Here is a 6,622-nt window from a genome sequence, read left to right as displayed (position 1 = left end):
CCCAGCTACTGGTGCACAATAATCTTGCCAGAAGAATATAAAAGCATCCAAAGAAGTGGAGCAAAGTCAAACACAGTTCTTGGCTACGTGGTTCAGATCTATGAGCTAGCCCTCCTGGTTAAACGCACACAGGCAGGCATGGAAGTGATGGATGCTGTGTTTTACCTTGCCTTGACTTGAAACAAAGGTCAGGCAACATTTGAAAGACTAAAGGAGAATCAAAGACTCTTGATTTCCTTATTCCTTCCTTCTTTTTTTTTTTTTTTTTTTTTTTTTTTTTTTTTTTTTTTTTTTTTTTTTTTTTTTTTTTTTTTTCTTTAGGGGCATGCTGGTAAAGTGATCTTAACATTCTTGCTCTATAACCTGGGGTTCATTTCTGACAAGCTTCACGGGACTCCTGCACCTCCTGCTGCAGAGCTGAAGGATTTCATTGAATTTCCAAAGCTGGATCAGAGACCCAGCTGGAGGAACCCGGCCAAACTCCCCAGAGCAGCCGAAAACAGCCCAGATCTGGCAAGGTATGGCTGTTTATTTGTTTATTTGAACGCGGTAATGTTGCTCACCCTCCTCCTACTCCCTTTGTTAAAACCAGCCACTGTTCCCTATTGAAGCAGTTTAACCCTCTGCTTCCCACCATTTCATGCATCCCTCATTCAGCCAGTCTGGGTCCTGCCTGTGTCCCTCGACATCTCTCTCATTCCTGAAGGGAACACCCACAGTATTTATTATTTAATAATCCTGCGGAGAGAAACCTTTGTTTCCCCCGCCTTCCCTGGTCTGAGCAAGTGCTAATTGCTCAGACATGCAACGCGCACACACAGAAGCATCATGTTGATCTGATTGCAAACCCTGGTACGTCAGCAACCCAGAGACCTCCTCCAATTCGGATTAGAGGGAAGAAGCTCACCAGTACGAGCAGCAGGTGCTGGAGGAGGCAGCGGAGACGCTTCCCAGGTAAGGGACCATTCATCCCTCCATCCCCAAGGTCGGCAGTCCCCTCACTTTACCGCTGGTGCAACGGCAAAAGGCAAGAGAAGTGAGGCGCTTCTCTTCGCAGAGCCTGGGACCGGTTGCCAAACCTTGATCTTCACGGTGGGGGTAGGGGTCGGTTGTTCATCCCTTGTGGAGGAATTTTTGGAAGTATGGGTCAGGCAATAGTGATGGATGTGGTAACTGCTACAGATGGGATGACTCTTGCTCTGTCTCTAAAGTGGATTCGCTTTCAGGGTACTTCTCTCCCTCTTCCCTGATTAATCGTGAACTTCTGAGATTTACAGGTTTGTCTGCACAATCTGTGCTAAATTTGGGGTGCTGCCAGTTGTTTGTACTGGGGATAGTTTTCATAGTGAGTAAGTTCATAGCCCACCCTTGCTTAAAAGTCTACTTTGATTGCAGGATAATCCTCTTTAACCGTTAATTTCCGAAATACTCCCTGAACTATTTTTCCCCCTCCTTCTTTTACTAGGAGACCCTGGGAACGGGAAGTAGCAGTGTCAGAAACTTCTTCATTGTTTGTGAAATGCCTGTCCGCGAAGAGCCTGAACTCCGACACAAAGGCAGGCGCTAATTAACCACTGGAACGCTTCTGCTCCGGCACAGAAAGCGAGCGCTGTGCCAGTGAAACAGCAGCCATCCCTCAGGTCCTCCAAGGGCTGAGACCAGCCAGCCAGGCACAAACTCCCCCTTCTGCCTCCTCGTTCCTGCCAGCCCCAGAGGAACTATCACTGCAGACAGCTGAACGGGAACCACTCAACTCCCCCAGCAAAGAAAAGCCAAAGCTCACTGGAATGCTCTCGAAAGAAAAGTTCTTTGACTTATTTAGAAAGTCGTAATTCTCTTGTGTGCTTGGTTCATGGAGCCTTATGTCTTCAAAACATTTTTTTTCTCCCATCAACACTTCAAAATCTAACTTCTCCAGCAGGGGAGAGAGGTAAGTTAGGTGGTCCATGAAGCCTCAAAATCATCTTTGAAAATAAGCTGCATCTAAATGAAGTAACAGCTGCTTCTCACAGGAGGGGGAAAAAAACAACCAAACAAAAAACCTCTCACTTCTGGACTAGTGAGGCTTCAGTGGCATCTGAGGGGGTCTGTGATCAATAGGCATGGGAAACATCTCCTTTTGGGGTGATCTGAACAACTCCTGCAGCAACACAGGCAACAGCTGCTACCTGGAAAACAGCATGAGGTTCAACTTCACCCTCCAAGAGCAGGCAGCTGATTTCTACATTGTCCTACCCGTGATCTACTCTGTGATCTGTGCTGTGGGGCTCACAGGCAACACTGCTGTCATCTATGTCATCCTCAAGGCCCCCAAGATGAAAACTGTGACCAACATGTTCATCCTGAACCCTCGCTATCGCCGATGACTATTCCCGCTTGTCTTGCCCATCAATATTGTGGAGCACCTCCTCCGCTACTGGCCCTTCGGAGAATCCTCTGCAAGGTCATCTTGTCCATAGATCACTACACCATCTTCTCCAGCATTTATTTCCTGACAGTCATGAGCATAGACAGGTACCTGGTGGTACTGGCTACGGTCAGGTCCAAGAGGATGCCCCACCGCACGTACCGAGCAGCAGGATCGTCAGCCTGTGCATCTGGATCCTGGTCCCCATCATAGTTCTCCCTTTCATCATTTTTGCCAATGTCTACACTGACGACCTGGAGATCAAGAGTTGTGGTCTCAATTTCCCCAAGCCTGAGAGGGTTTGGTTCAAAGCCAGCAGGATTACACCCTCATCCTTGGCTTTGCCATTCCGGTATCCACCATCTGCATCCTCTACACCATGATGCTCTACAAGCTGAGGAACATGCACTTGAACTCCAATGCCAGAGCCCGGGACAAAGCCAAGAGGAAAGTCACCATTATGGTCTTCATAGTTCTGGCTGTGTTCCTCTTCTGTTGGACTCCCTTCCACTTGGCCACCATCGTGGCTTTGACCACTGACTTACCCCAGACTTCCATGGTCATTGGGATATCCTACTCATCACCAGCCTAAGCTATGCCAACTCATGCTGAATCCTTTCTTGTAGCTTTCCTGGATGACAGTTTTCGGAAAAGCTTCCGGAAGTTGCTGGAATGCAGAACTTCTTGAACAGGGGTTTTGGGGCTGGCAGGTCCCTGCCCTTCCAGGGCTTTTCAGGGGCAATTTTGCAGACTGAAGGGGCAACCAATGAATGCACTGTCCTTCCTTTCATTTACATGTGATGTGTGGTCTGTTTATAATCCTCATCAGCAACAGGGTTTGTCCTGCTCACTGCAACTCTTGTATTTCCCCTCTTTGCTCCTACAACTTCTCAGAGTTGCATTTTTATGTCTGATTTTAATTTCACCCTCTGAATTATTAAGGCAGAACGTTTCCTTTTCAGGAGTATGCCTCTGCCACAGAGTGGTCCTTTTATTGCCATCTGCTGTACAGCACAGAAACGGCTGGAGAAATTTAACAGATTAGTGCAAAGCTCAGTTCTTATCACTGTTATTAGGGATGAGTTAATGGAGCAGAGCTAATGAGCACTTTCAGTGAACATCAAAAAAACAGAAGATGAGTATTTGGAACAGAAAAGAAACTATTTTCATGTTCATTTGTGTCCTGTGTGTTATGGTTGCTTTTGATATTGAAGGATGTCATCTTCCACCCCACCACAAATTTCCTCTTTTCTGACTTGTGAATTTAGACCAAAAGGAAGATTTGGTCTAAAAAATACTGCTAAAACAGCACACCATACAATACTATGACAACTGTGAGAATTGTGTTAGAAATTATTTTGAATTAGTTGTTCCTGTTAAGTGTCAAATACATATATTTAAGAGTAAGTAATGAAATAAACCTCATGGGGGAGAAAAAGAGACTGAGCTTCCTTTTCACAAGAGAAAATTTATGCTACTTGTGCCGTGTCTTTGCTATATATTGCATCTTGCCTATTATAAAATAAAATGCAGTAGGTTTCTAACAAAATTAAGGTGGTTTTCTAAGCCATAAGAAAAACTCTATTGAGCACTGTAGATATAAGTCCCTTCTTTCACAGATAAACAGTCAAATACTTGAACAGAACAGGACTTGACTAGGAGAGTCTGAAGATCAGAAATTCCCTACTGAAAGCTTGGAAACCTCATCTCACACTCTTTAACCATGCAAAGTTTGTATGTTACTGGTTTTAGGAAGGCTGTTTATCTATAATATTTCTTGCAAGATTTTGCCCAATCACAGGTACCAAGCTCCATTCTTACCTGTCCAAATTCCCAGGAAAAGTGCAGGACAGGTAAAACGAGGAGATTGCAGTTCTCAGCTTAAAAGTGATCTCAGCAATGGGTGAGTGTCAGGAGACCTCAGGTGAGACAGCTCAGGGCACTGAATTGCCCTGAGCACCCCAACACCATAATTGACATCCCTCAATGCCATTTCATTGATAGAAAACTAAAAACGAGTGTGGAACAGATCACTCTGTTGCCTTCTTCCATATTAAAGGTGCTAACTGTGGGAGGGCAATGAAGGAGAACACATTCTTCCAGGTAAAACTTCTCGAGGAGTTTTGCTTTAGCGTGGTTGCCACCTGCTGGCAATGGGCTTTACAGGTGGAAAATCTGGGTGAGAAAACTGACTCAGATTATGTCACCTCTCACACAAGCTGGCTAATCAGCTGAACATCCCTGTTCACTGAGGCTCTAGGAAAGGCTATATTTTATTACATGGAAAAACTACTGTTTTTTTTGGATGGAAAGGATCTTTTCAGCATGAGTTACCCACTTTCTGATACTACAAGGATATTGCTGGAGCTTTTTCCGTTAAATCACAAGACATGACAGTGGCAAAATTACATCAGAATCAGAATTGCATGGCTCAGGCAGGGTCAAATTTCCCAGCACAGTGTCCACTTGGGTTTGAAGGTCTCCAAGGATGGATATGCCGCAGCTACTGTGGATAAACTGTTCCCGTACTTCAGCGCTCAACAGTGAATTTCCTTCCTGTGATTTAATGGAATTTTCCACATTTCGGTTTGTGCCTCCTGTCCTGGACATCACTGAGGAGCGTCTGGTCCTTTCTCGGAACCCTCCACGGGCACTTACAGACATCGCTTGTATCCCCTGGGAATTCCCTCTCCGAGCATGAGCAGCCCATCTCACCGCCCCTTATGGCAGCGTCCTTGCTGCATCCACGATGTTCCCACGTGTCAAACACGTCACACGAGCCTTGTCCCCTCGTGTGGGTGCCCGGCTCCGAGGGGAGAGGAGGGTTTGCAGTCGGCCGAGGTCCCTGCGAGGGCTCAGGAGAGGCTGCAGCCCCGCGGAGCCCCGAGCGGCCGCTGCGGTCAGCCCGGCGGCGCTGAGCGGACTTCCGCTTTCAGCTCGGCATCATCGCAGCATCTCCCGCCGTCCTGCTCAGCCTCGCACACAGCCTGGCGCCCTGCTCCTGCCGGGAGCCGGCAAATTCGGCATTCTGTGCCCGGGCAGACCCCGGAGCACAGCAACCGAAGCCCTGCTGCTTCTGCTCTTGTGGGAGAGCAGAAAACACCTCAGGGATGCTTGGCCACTCTCAGCCCCAAGATCCCCGCAGGGAAACCCAGCACGCCAGCTCGTTCCTTTGAATTTCCTCCCACTGCTGGGGCTGGCTTGTCACACCACCAGCCAACATCAGCTGCATCTTGAAGACTGGAAGCGGGGAAATAACCCCATTAACGACTCAGGGAATAAATCCTCTCCTAAAGCAAGCTCCCCTCTGGGGGTCTGCAGGGTCGCAGGATGCTGAATTAGGAGCCCTCAGGGTTCCCTCCTCCTTCCTAACCCCTTCCCAGGCAGCCATGCACTGAGCAGGGAAGTCAGTCAGCCTCAAAGCCGGGGAAAATTCCTTCTGGGACAGTGTGGGGTGTGAATGGGTGCAAAGGCGCGGCACACGGCTCCCAGCAGGAGCTGAAGACTTTCCCTTGCTCTGACCAACTGCAGCGGCAGAGTCCTGTTCCTCAGGGGAGGAGCAGCCTTCATCCTTCTGTCACACCCGTGCGGACACAGCCTGGAGGACTCTGCTACATCATCCTGGGAGCCATTCATCCCCAGAACAGGAATCAGGGCTCATATTCCACTGCAGGCTTTCAACGAGGCATCTGAGCTAAGGCGGGGGTCGGAAGCAGTGTGCTTTTAAGTCTTCGTGCTGCAGCATATGGCTATTTGGATCAATTGGCCCTCATCTGAGCTGTGCTGCAGCTTGTTCTCACGGGAAGCTCTAATCCCCTGGCGCTCAACAGTGTCACATGCCTCCCTAAGGTGGGTCACGATTTTGGGTGAGGAAAGAAATAATAGCCGCTGAGAGCTGAAGGCCTGGCTCAGAAGCGTCTTTATGTGAGAAAAAGATGAAAATAAAAATTAAACGTGGATAAGCAAAAACTTGGGCTATAGAAGATGAGAAGCGAAGGATCTCCAGAAGTACTGTTCAAATCAACCAAAAAAGAGGAATTTGTTTTTCTCTTTACAGCTGATCTGTAGCACTCACCTTGTTTCCTCGGGATTGCTGGGAGCCCTGGGTGCTGATGAGCCACTGATGATCCCACCAGAAATCCAAGAAATGGTCACCCTCTGGCTTTACTGCCAATTCTGGGAGAAACAAGCCCAGTTTGGTGGCTTCAGAGGGTC

General features: G+C 47.9%; 1 pseudogene; it reads left to right on the top strand.

Moving 5' to 3' along the window:
- The first annotated feature begins 2,102 nt into the window (after window positions 1-2,102).
- Window positions 2,103-3,095, top strand: LOC136374945 (neuropeptides B/W receptor type 2-like; annotated as a pseudogene).
- The last annotated feature ends 3,527 nt before the right edge of the window (window positions 3,096-6,622 follow it).

Source organism: Sylvia atricapilla, unplaced genomic scaffold (genome assembly GCF_009819655.1).
Source record: "Sylvia atricapilla isolate bSylAtr1 unplaced genomic scaffold, bSylAtr1.pri scaffold_64_arrow_ctg1, whole genome shotgun sequence".
NCBI lineage: Eukaryota > Metazoa > Chordata > Aves > Passeriformes > Sylviidae > Sylvia > Sylvia atricapilla.
The sequence above is the reverse complement of the archived record's forward strand: the minus strand, read 5'-3'. Positions and strand labels throughout refer to the sequence as shown.